Raw genomic sequence first — 12803 nt, 5'->3', positions numbered from 1 at the left:
AGAAACAGTGTTATTTTTGTCAACGTCTTTCCATTTATCATTTTTCTGAGTGGGCAAGCTCAAGTATAAATGGTTAAGGTTGATTGCTTCAGATAACATAGGAATTTGTTTTGGTTTCACAGAACCCTCCATCATTTGTTTTTATGGATATTTTCTGCAAATACTACATTGTACAATTGTGCTCTGTTATTTCGGAAATTTTTGTTGGGTAAATAGACGTAACTGAGAGCCGTTTTTAAAATGTATTAATTTTGGAGAGGATTTAAATTTAAAATTGGTATTTTCTTCATACTTAATAATAGAAGTGTTTCTGATGAAACATGGAAATTCATAGGTAAATGGAGTTTTTCTTTTGTTCAGATATTTTCCTTGAGCCTTTGTTATGGTAAAGTTGAAATACAGACCATGTACATCTGGTTCTTTACTGTATGCATTTGTGGCTAACCGTTTAAGGATACTGATCGCTAAGTGTAGAGATAGAATTGCATATATTTTTGTCTTTAATGGGAACTGGAGAGTTAAATGGAAGTGCAGAGTTCAATGCACTCAGTTACTGTGCAAAGACCTAATACGGTATCCTTGAACAAGATGTGTTAGTGGGTTGGACTGTAACTTATTAAAGTGGAGGTGCTTCAGATAGTCTTGTCTGCAGTTAATTGTGGTGTTGGTAGGTTCAATCAGCTAGTTTTAGAAAACAGCATTTGTCTTTTTTTGTCTTAAGATACAAACCAAGGTTTTTTTACATGCAAAAGAGAAGGCTTGATGCAGTTGTGTACCAGATGGGATGCATGAACTTGCTTTATTTTTGTAGGTGTAGATCATTAATATGTTTGTTTTACCATTAAGTTTAATCAACAGGGTGTAATAAGTTTTGAAGAACAGGATTTGTCCATCCACTTGTTAGTGGTGTGCCAGTTGGCAAGCCTTTTGGCTCCAGATTTCCCAAGTTCCAGATCTGTGTTTCTGGGGTGTGATTGTTTCTTTGTTTACAAGTGGTTTTGCAGGCAAATAATGCAAAATTGAAAACTGAGCTCGTTTTAAGTGAAATTGTAAATCAGGGGGATGTGGGGTGGAAAGAATTGCAGGACAAATGTTCTTCTAGATTTAGCAAAACTATTGTTGTTCCTGCATAAAGCCTTTAGGAAAAAAACCCAAACAAACCTAAAGAAATATAATCAAGGTATTGGTATAAAAACCAAAATAGCTAGAATTCTATTTTTTAAATATATATTTTTTTTCCTGTGAGTTACGAACCCCTTGACCAACTTAATTTCATGTTATTGGGTATTGAACAGCTTTTTCATTTTTGTTGCATTTTTATCATAAGGATTTTTATAGATTATAATAAACTATCCTACTATGCTAATCCAGGCTTTTAAAAAGAATAGTAATTCTTCAGTTCTTATCGCTAAATAGTGGCTGTTGAGTCTCTGGTGTTATATATATTTTTTTATATATATGTATATAACACTATATATTATAGATATAGTTAACCTCTTTCCCACATTAGCTGCAGTTGATACTATAACTCATTAGGTGATGTAAACCACTATCCAAGTTTAATTTATGGCTATTTTTTCTTTTTTTTTTTTTTTAATTCAGTCATAAATAAATTAACATTGTAAACCTTCAGGATTGTTACTGTCTTTAACGTAAGCTAAGAGCTAACTGTCCCTTCCTGGAAATACACCCTCTTCAGGTCTGAAGACCCTCAATTTGCAGGAAGTTTGGTTTTGTTTTTTTTTTTCTTTAAGTAGCCAGTTTGAAACAAAGCATGTATTGAGGAATATAGTATCCTGAAAGATGTATGGTATATGGCTTATTTCAGGTTGCAGGTACATTACTCTGCCTGCTGTGAGCCTGATCTCATGCACTGAACTCTAGGCCTGAAAAAACATTTCCCTGGAAGCAGATTCAATCCTCAGGACAACTCAGCAGGCAGCTCAGTGAAAGATGTAAAATTAAGCAATGTTTTGGGGGGGTGAGAGGGAGCGGAGTGTTACAGATAATGTCTTGAAAATACAGTCAGCGATTTGGGGTGTTAATCAGAATGTATTATAAAGGTTTTATTTGGAGAAGCTTTGGAGTTCATCAGGTTTTCAGAAATTCTTGTCACTTTCTATAAGCAAGCCAGGTTTATTTATCCTTCGGTATATCTTGTGTTAGAGCCTCTTTCTGGGGCCTCATCCAGCAGTGTCTTTAGGGCAAACCTTTAAGTCTAGGAGTGGCTGACAAAAACACAGATGAACTTTTGTCATTGTTTTGGACTGGATCCTGTGGTATCAATAAACTAACAACCTTTCCCCGTCACTTTCTGTCATCAGTCAATGGTACTGTGTGCAAACATTTATTTTAAATTACTAGTTCAAGTGTCGTATCTGTAGCTTCAGCCAAGAAGAGTTCTGTTTAAAATTAATGGGTTTGTTTCATGAAGAATTGAGGATGATTGTGCTGCCCTCGTGTGAATAGCTCTTTCATGCAAGTCTGGTCTGTTTATGTCTGGGCATGGAAGGGCTTGAAGGAAAATGGCACAATTGTCTGTGATCTATTTTCACCGTGTTCATTTCAGACACACTCACAATTAGGGAACAAAGTCAATATTAACAAAATGTAAAGATCATAATTAAAACTTCATGACTTTAGAGGATTTTACCCCTTTTTATGAATTTAAAAATTTTCTTTAGAATCTCAAGTTTGTTAAAGAGCCCATAAATATAAGCAAAGTTTTGATAAAAGATTTCTGGTAAAGTGGAAGTTTGACTAAGGGAGTCAGAATTTTGATCAGATGTCAGCCCCTCTTTCTTTATCCAGGGCTGCATAGTGTTAGTTTCTTTGGCTGCGGTATGAAAAAAAAACTTGACATCTTTGATTCCCTGAAAAACACAACAATGCTTTCCAAAGTCTCCTAATTTGTCACAAGAACTTGTCAGCCTCAACATCTTGAGATTGATTCTGGTCCTGCATAGCAGTAAGAATACCGATTTACATATTTTTTTTACCTGCATTGAAACATGCATTTCATGTAGAAGTACCTGCTACGAATTAAGTGGACTTCTGCAATTCATTATATTTTGGATCAATACAACTTTATATTGAAAATAGTTTAAGAACTCTCATGACTGTGATTTTGTATCGTTATTTGCTGTATCCTGTAAGATCTGCAGCAGCAGTGCTGCGAACAATGGTAATTCTTGCTTTGGACATTTGTGCTGGAGACTTAGCTATTTTGAAATTAAGCTTGCCCTGTTGGTTGTCTGTCTGGACTTTTTGTTACAGACCATCAGCAAGTGAAGATTTTTTGTTACAAATCATCAGTTTGTGAAGATTTTACATTTTCTCCCTTCACTATTGGGAGTTAAAATTCACACAGGACTAAGGAGAAATGGCATCTTGGATTTAAGAAGCTTGTACAGCAGTGTTCTCATTGGAATTTCACATTCCATTATTGTTGCACGAAGATATTGAGGAGCCAAGTGTTTAGTAATTTGTTGTTGGGATTTGATAAATTCAGAAACAATGTATAACTTCCAGATAGCATTTAGGTTGAGAGTGCAAGGTCAGTTATGGAATTAAAATAACAATTTAATACGAACATTTCATCTGTGTTTTGGAGAGTTCAATAATTCATGCATGTATGGGATGGAACTTAATCTATAAAACTTTTCAAACTGACCAAAATTTGAACTGTGTTGATTCATTCTCCCAAGTCCAATTTTTCTTAAGTTAATGGTTTCTGATGAAATATCGTTTATAATAGTCCAATGATTCAAATGAGAGCCTGGCAAGTAGCAGCTGATAACTTATGTCTGAGAAATGGATGCAAAATGTGTGGCTTGGATCTTTTTAATTGTGGTGGTAGTGTTTAAAATGTGCCTGTAAGGCTTAAAACACTAGAAATAATCTTTTAGAAAGATACAATTTTGAATTCTTAAATATAATGCTAGCTAAGATTTTCAGCAATGTACACTGAAAATAAAGTCTTAAGTAATAAACTTCCTTCAGGTTTTAGACAAAGGTTTCAGTCTTGTAGATGTGTTACAAGGCTTAATATTTTACTATTTGCCAAGTAATCATATAGTAAGTTCTCCTGATTGTTACTCTTAGTCCGTGACAAATGTGGAATCCTTCAAATTAGGAGGTTTAAAGCATCGGAAGTAATTTGTGCTTGCTCTGAACCACATGTGGGTAAACAGTTTATTTATTCCCACTTAGCTAATACACAGGAACTTTGTTCTGCGTCTGAGACCTTAGTGCATCCTTTTATTTTCATTTTATAAAGAAAAACCTTATGTGAAAGTTATGGCACCAAAAACAGAAATGCAGTTGTGTGAAGTCCCTCGTGGTGCAATATATTGCTATTCACAATAGCAAGCTAAGAAACGAGAGAACTGAATGCGCGCAGAATTTGCCCCTTGTGCCAAGACATTTTGGAAATCAGCATCCTTTAATTGTAAGGGTATCTGAGAATAAAAGAGAGGCGTACATGAGGATCAAAAAGGCTTTGAGTTTTATATACAGATTAGGGAGACATTTACTAGTGTAATTAGTGTCTAAGAACATTTAAAACCAATTATAGTAGTATTAAAATGTGGGTTAACCTACCCTCTTGCCAAATCCCATAAGGTCCTATTAGATGAAATCTGGGGAAAGCAGAACATGTACTTTAATTCTATGGTTCCCTGAGCATAGCCAGCTATTGCGTTCAAGAAATAAATGTAAAGGGTGCATGACTTGAAATTTGGTTCAGGACAAATGCCTTCATATGGCTCATGCTTTTCCTTTTGCCTAAATAAACAATTGAAAAGAATTATTGTGTTTAACGGAAGTGGACAGTTTTTACCTCATGAATGTTGTAAAATGGATGAAAATTATTATTAGGATTATATTTTAGTGAAACTCTAAAAATCTTAATATATTTGAAGCAGTGCACCAGATTGTGGAAGCATATGTTACATACTATATATTTTAAGAAGTAATTTATCAAGCATATAATAAACAGAAGGGGGCAGAAAAGCCTTATATATTCACATGGATTCCAGCTTTGAGAATTTAAATATTTTTAATGTTACAGTCTCTGGAGATGCTTGGGAGTTTGAAAATCCAGCAGTAAGAGCACTCCCTGGAAACTTTTCCTGTAAGTTGGGGTACTTAATTCTGCGAGTACAACAGAACGAATGAATGAAGAGGAGGGCAGCTAATCAATTTGTGATTAAAGGGGCAAGTCTTCATCTTCCTTTGGAAATGACAGAAATTTAAGTTGTGTTTCAAAATAATTTGCATACCAGTTTACACCAGATTAAAGTACCAGTAATACTATTCTTAAAAGCTGCAAAAACAACTAGTCTTGCTACTTATGGAAAATAATACATAGTAGTATAGTTTTAAAAGAAATAACCTCCAGTGTTTTTGGAGAGTCCTAATTTTACTTTAAGCAAGGTAGAAAAGAGCTATAGATGGATTCAGAGCTTCAAAAGGATGAAACAGCCTAACATCTAGCAAGGTCTCGGCAAGGTTGGTAAGATGGCAAAGAGCCAGTCTTCCATCTGCTTTATTTGGCAGCAGATGCTATTTAACTGATACATTTCCAAACGTAAAAAACACACTGTTTGGAATCTGAATGTCTTTCCAAACAGAATTTTTCCTTTTTGTGGAACTGTACATTTTTGCATATCTTTAGCTCAATCTCTTCGTTCCGTATTGAAGGGTGGAGTATGAGACAGGAAATCTGCTCCTAATAACTTTTAAATTATATTCTTTGTAAAAAGCAAAGAGTGGTGTTTCTTCAACATCCCTTCAGGGTATATGGAAATTAAAGATTCAGCACCAGCTCTCAGAGTAGCAGCATCCTTGGCCTTCGTATAAAAATGTGTGTATGGTGGCAAGTATACATAACTGGTTGGATAATTATGAAAAGCAAGAAAAAACAGAGATACACAATGGAAATTATTTACGAACCAGCTCTATAAGAGCTGTGTGTTTGAGTTCTGTTTGCAGAAACCTAATGTATTTATTTGCAGTTTGTTATCTGGTGACCATCGAGGCTTCAGTTACTGTAACTAGTGTCTAGAAAGCCAGTTTGTAACACTGCTTCCTTCACCCCCAAACTTCTCGTGCCACATAAGTCAGACTTATGCTGATATTAGATATTAGAATTTGTAAGAAAATTTGGAAAATAAATCTAGTAGCAGCTAGTTGTATAATAAAGGATTCAAAGTCTTTACTTTTGTTTCATACAGTGTTTTCTAAACATATAGCAATTTCTATTTTAGTACTAAGGCTGCAGTAGATCATTTCATTCATAGTAACTGTGTTCAAGATCAGTCAAGCCTACATATTTTGTTACGGAAAATGACTGTACTTCCCTTATAGATCAGCCTTCCTCATGTCATGTTTAATACAATCTCCAGTAGGCTGCAGTACTACTACTTATCTAGTTCAGGAAGTTAAGGCTCAAAGAAAGGTAACAACAGTAAATTTCTTTCTGTACTGTCTGAAGAAAAGATATCTTTGCTGTTGTATTTTTATGAGTACATTTGTCTTTAAAGAGGCTTGTCTTAACCTGTTAATTATAAGTCATGACCTGTCCTTTTCTTGTCCATGCTCAAAGGTAGAAGACTAATAATTCATGCCATTTCTGTTATAGTATTTTTCAGTCCTATTTATGTCGCTTGCACATGGCCTGGATGTACTGGTTTTTGCTGCTTTTGTGTATCTGCTTAGGCCAAAAGGTTCTTTGGGGACTGTGTTTCACTGTGCATTTAACTTTTACGGAGTTTCAGTTGCGTTCAAAATAAGACAAATTGTTGTTTTTTAAAAGAAACAAACCAACCAGGGTATGTTGTTGCTTGTGTACCCATACAGGTGTTGTAAAATCCCTGGAGTAACAAGCCTGACTTTTTAAGTGGTAGGTTCTTTGGGTCACTTGTAGCGTTCCCTGGCTGTTGGTTAGTTGGTGAACTAGTTGGAAATGGGTGTTGTCATTTATGAATGCTTACACTTGATTGTGCAGGTGTGTTTAGCTTCTCAGGGTAGAATAATCCACAACAGATTTTAACAGCTTTTAAAATGGGTTGATAAAATTGGTCTTAAAGCTAGTAATTCAAGTCTTGCTGATTGTCAGCCAACTCAGAGGCTCTCTGTAGGTAAGGCTGAGTACAATAAACTCCATATAGATGTATTTTGTAACTTGGAAAATGTCTGGCTCTTACTTATTTGAGCTGAAAATTTGATGTTAAATGTTCTTAAACTGTTAACAGTATGTTTTAATAAATGCTGCATTTGCTTTATCTTTGTTATAAATTGATTACAGCTTTCTCAGTTTTCAGATCCATGAATCTCTCTCCAGTGGTGGCTGGTGTACTTTGGCTTGTCTTTTTACAGGACCTAATCATTACTGCTGTCTTTGTAATGTCTGCTCTTATGTGATGTTCCAGATGCAAAGAATCCAAAGATAATTTTTGATGACTGAACTCTTACTGAAAATGATGGATAACACTGCTGCTTTTCTGGCAATTGGCTGTGACTAGGCGAATGCACGGTTTAGGGACGTGAAAACTTTAACTGTTCAGGTGCCCATACAGCGCTCTGCCCTATAGTAGGTGTCCCACTGGTCTTCATCTTGGTGAACGGTTTGGTTGTTGGCAAGTTTGCTCTCTCCTGGGAGATGAGGAGCTGCGGTCATTTTTTGGGCATAAATCCAATGTAATTTTGTGTATGCTTTGCTGCTTTGTGGTTTTGTTCATGTATACCATAGTGTAAATTCGTAAGTCAGTTTTCCCATTCCTATTTGGATAGGGAATCTTAACTGTATGTGCAGAAGGCAAAGGAAGCAGGTGGTCATCAAGAGGAAGGAGCATTTTAACATTATCTTCCTAAATAGCGATGAAAAGATCCAAAGAGTGGCTGTTCTTACAGATGAACACAAGTGTTAGTGAAAGATAAAAAAGAAAAAAAAGTAAGGAAAACACCACACTTCTAAAATGGTATTTTTCTATATAATTTGAAAAAACATTTAGATTTTTTTCATGGTAGGGCTAATTATAATATTCCTCCAGAGCCCCCACACATGCATGAGCTGTACATTTAAGTCTTCATGTTCGTCCCCAGCAGTACACTGGAAAATACTAGAGTTGAAGGTCTCTTTCCCAGACTTGCTTTCCTTAAGGCTGTGTTTGGCTGAAGACCTTTAGTACAAGCAGTCTGCCAGCAGTAACTCCAACTCCTACCTTCCTGGTCTCCTCTCTTTCTGCATCTCCTTCTAATATGCGCACTAGAGGAAGATGAGAATGATATCCTCAGGAGCCCTGCCTTCCAGATAAGCAGCACACACTGTGTGGGCGTTGCAGTGACCACAAAGTATTATATAGGCAGGAAACAGCAGTTCACGGGAGTGTGGCTAGCTGAACGTCTCTAAGCTGAGCTCTGTACCTCTCTAAGCTGAGCTCTGTCTCCGAGCCCTTATTTACCTATTTGCAGATGTTCACATATGCAAAGGAGCCTCAGAAATGGTCTAAACAGGGGACTCTTCTTTCTTTTCTTTAACTGGTTGAGCACTGCTATAAATATTCCATTAACTGGTCTATATTAGTGTGTCTAGGAAAACAAGAAGAATAACTTCTTGTCTGAAAATTTCAGTCCAAGTTTTTCCACAAGTAATTTTCGTCCATTTGGAGAAACACTTTTGATCTTGTACCTTGTGGAAGATAGAAATATCAGTTAGTTCCTTTTGCTTTATTTTTCTCTCTTTCTAAATGAAACCTGCTCTGGGAAGAGGAGGAGATGATGGTCCTGGTATTGCCAAAAGTTCTTTTATGTCATTGACTGCATTCTGTGTGATGGACAGGTTATTGGCAGTGAAAAACCAACAGTTAAGACTAATGATCATATCTGTGACTCACATGTTTTCCATAGTGAAAATTACCTTTGGCAGCAGTTTTCTTATGCAAAATATAGAACGTCCTTTTCTATTTAAAATAAACGGCAGAGGCTAAATATGCACGCTTGAAAATCATTATCTGGTATGTTTATTTTTTTAGAAATATTTTCACCTGTAATTTAACAGATTATTTGGTAAACTGCATTTAAAAAACCTACCCAAAATATAATAATATCTGTAGGTTGCATGCATTTTAAATTTTTTACTAAGTTGTGTCCAAGAATAGGCAAATTGCAGAACCAGTCTCTCCAAGTTCTAATGCTTATGGGGAAAGGAATATGTGAACACAAATGGAAAGTACTGAAGCCTATGCAACAACACTGGGTTTCTGAAGCACTCCCCCTGACCCCTCTTAATATTTTCTTTCCATCTTCTCCATGAGTATAGTACTGGCAGCACTCATAGAAAGAATTGCTTCATTTGCGATCTGAGTGAAGATCAGAAGCTTTCTTCCTTCTTCTTCATGCTTTTTGTTTTCTGTTTTTTAGTACATAAGTAATGATTAAAGTTGATTCATCTTCAGTATGAGATGTACAGACTGAAAAAAGTAATTAGAATAATCCAGTATGAGGACGCACTAGGTTGTAATAAGTTTTAACGAGTTCCTCAATGGATTTTGTCAGGTTGACCCAATATTTTGACTTTACATAGAATTCCTTGTTTAATTTTGTGTATATTGAGCAGATTTCGTATTGTTGCCTCTTTAAAATAAATAAATCTGCAGAGAATAGAACATCTTACAGTAAAGTTAATGGGAAGCACATTCCTGTATCTGCAGGGAATCTTGTGGATATCCGTTTCTCCTGTGTACAAGTTGGAGTCTAAGACAATCCCATTAAACTCTCCTTTTTCAAGCATAATGGTGCCTTTTTGTATTGGTTCCAATTGTTATTTTCTTTTTCTTCCAGATAAGTAACTGCTCAAGTTTCACAGCGTCAGCTCTCAAAAATTTCTGCCTCGTGATGCCTCGTTGTCAGAATTTGTCAGCAAATTCTGTAGCCATCCTTGTTCCATGTAGAACATGGACCAGAGTTGTAGTTGCTTGGTTAACATTTATGACGTTTTGAATGGAAAAGTTACCTCATCCTCCTCACGCAGACTGTTTTTGAAAGCATCATTCTTCAGGAGTTAAGCATTAAACATAAGAAATTCCTTCTCCTTTAAGACTGACAAAGAATTGAGTGAGTTTTACTGGAGTCTTTGTGTTAGTAGATACAGAACACAGAAGTAATCTTTTATCTAACACTAATGATTCCTGGTAATAGACAAGAAACTTCATTCAGTTATTTTCAAACTGGATGTAGAGTTCCTACTCAGGCAGGTTAATCACAGAGAAAGGTTAATTACTGGTTGCAGATTTGTTGTGCTGTGCTGAACATTTCCAAAGGCTTATTTTAGCTGTTCTCTACCACTATGCTTTCTGTGTGCCTGTTTTTTCTCCACACTGCTTTATGGATTCTTTGAGTCCTTACAACTTGATAAAATTCATTTCCAAATGTAAAACAATTGATGGACAATTTGGTGGTAGTTGTGGCTTGTTACAGAGGTTTTCCTTGTGTATGTGGTGTCTGGTTTTGCCTTTGTGCTGTATAGCCAGGAAAATACATGTCAGTAAAATGGTATGTTTAGTTAGTGGCTCCTCCCAAAACAACTGTGAAGGTGGATTTATCCTGTCAATAATCCACTCTACTAACTGGGAGAAGTTAATTCTTAGAGAGGAGCCAGTGTTTTCATGAGTGTTTGTTTCAGGATAAATTTGAAAAAAATGTTTATGCTTTGAAGTAAGCAAGCTTGAACGTACATTGATGCATTGAAGAGGGGATAAATCTGTGCTGATGGGTTGTATAAAAGTATTTCCTTATCCTAAATTTGCTTAGATTAGCTGTATGCCATCCAGCTCGCTCTCTAGATTGTCTTCCTTAAAAATGAGTATTCCTAAAAAAAAAAAGGGGGCAACCCCCCGAACCTCTTCCTTATTTTATGCCAATTTTTAGTGCTAAGACTCTTTTTCAAATATAAACTTAATATGAGTAAAATCCTAAGGACTTTATAAATGTGATTTTATTGCATTTATCTTTACAGCTGAAATTAATTATTCAGTGTGTTCACTAAAAATAAGCTTTGGTAAGTGACATTTTAAACAGGCATTCAGAAGTGATTGCAAGAAAGATGGTGATAAAGAACAGTGTCTAAAAGGAAGTGTAGAATTCTTGAACATTTTAAACTGGTCTGTAAAAACTGCAAATGTAGCTATTTGGACAATTTGGGAAATGTAACGAGAACACGTATTGCTGCTGAACTGGGGGGACTGCCAGCATTGCCACGTATAGGTATTTTATCAAGTATTTGGTGTGGTTTTTTTAAATGTTCAATGCTGGCATTGAGAAAATAGACAGAAGTTGCCTTTTTTTTTTTTTTAATAAAAAATGTGTGTTTTTTTCCCCCTTGGTAATGGAGAAAATTTTGAAAAGGTGACTATGAAAGCATCATAAACCCCTATACTCTAGATAGCAACTAAAAAAAATGACAGAAACCCCCCATTTATTGCTTAATACAATTTGAACTTCACATACACATGAAAAACTATAGTACAGTCTGTACTTGTCTGTGATTAGACAAACATCTTCCAGAGCTTCTAAAGGTTTGCAATCCAACAGATCATTGGCAGTCCATGAGCAATCCCATTTGTTGCTAGCAACGGATGCAATTACTGTAAGAGGGAGGCAGGGCATTAGGCCCTGGGGCTTTTTGTATCCAAAAAACCCTGTGGTCAATCATTTTATCTGTGCCAAAGTTGAGATCCATTTATTGTTAGATCTTATGACAGTTTCTTATCTTTTCTTTAGGTCTTAACGATGGATATTGTAGTGCTTAAAGTCTTATGTAGACACATGAATATTCAAGCAAGCAGGCGCTCTATTACAGCTGAAATAAACAGAGAGTTGCTGTCATCAGATTTGTGTAATTTGTGTTTCAACAATTAGCCAAGGAATACAGTTAGGAAAAATAAATAACCATCAGTTACATTTGAGATGTTGGACCAGTAAAAATAATAGCAGACTATTTACTGTGGGAAGCAAAGAGAAAGAAGAAAGCCTTATCTGTCACTGAAACACAAATTTTCTTCTAAGTTGTCTCCTTAAGTTTACCGTGAGCACAGTTGAAACAGTCTTAAATATCAAAACCATGCCTTAGAATATTGAGTAATGGTGTGGGAGTAATGTTAATAATCTCTGAAACCAAATTAAATGATAAGCTGCATGCTGGAGACAATTATTTACTTCTTATTTACTTTTGTATTATCGTGTAGACTTAGTGCGTTTTTCTATGCAACACTTCTAGTTATTTCCTTCTACATTGTCATCGTAAGTGATAGAGAAGGCTTTCTGGTTTCTCACACTAAATGCTTTTCTGTTGTTTTAGATTTTTTTTTTTTAATGTGAAATGCACACAAGAAATAGTTTAGTCTTGTCATTATTTAAAGTTACAGTCTGTCCCTATTCTGCTCTGATGTCCCTAGCACCACTCTCGTCTCCCTGCCCTCCACAAGCCCCCAGCCCTGGAAGACAAGACATGCTTTTTAACTAAGCTCATCATCCAATTTTGCAATAAATACTTTTACATTTTTTTTCCTAGGAATTATCCTACTAAAAATGGTGCATTACCATGTAAGTTGGCTGTAGTATCTCTGACAATGCTCACTCAGACTTTTTAAAACAAGGATTTCGTGGCTCTTTGGAGCTGTGATTTACAGACTTCCTCCTACGTATCTTGAGTTGATGAATTCTTTATCGCTTTGCCAGGGGTCGTGGACTTTTATATAATTCCACTGAAGCCATCTGTCCTCTGAAAAAATTTGAGTACTTGA

At 35.8% G+C, this 12803-nt stretch overlaps 1 protein-coding gene across 2 annotated transcripts in view; it reads left to right on the top strand.

Annotated features, from left to right (window-relative positions):
- The window catches only part of BANP (BTG3 associated nuclear protein), a 153990-nt gene that overhangs the window by 22464 nt on the left and 118723 nt on the right, over positions 1-12803 (top strand). The window contains exon 1 of one of the 2 annotated variants that reach the window (XM_050904136.1): positions 10072-10116. The exons of the other annotated variant lie outside the window; for it this stretch is intronic. The gene's annotated coding sequence lies outside the window, so the exon portion shown is untranslated. Of the gene's footprint in view, positions 1-10071; positions 10117-12803 lie in introns of those variants that run through there. 2 annotated transcript variants of the gene reach the window in all.

Source organism: Gymnogyps californianus, chromosome 12 (genome assembly GCF_018139145.2).
Source record: "Gymnogyps californianus isolate 813 chromosome 12, ASM1813914v2, whole genome shotgun sequence".
Lineage (NCBI taxonomy): Eukaryota > Metazoa > Chordata > Aves > Accipitriformes > Cathartidae > Gymnogyps > Gymnogyps californianus.
The sequence above is the reverse complement of the archived record's forward strand: the minus strand, read 5'-3'. Positions and strand labels throughout refer to the sequence as shown.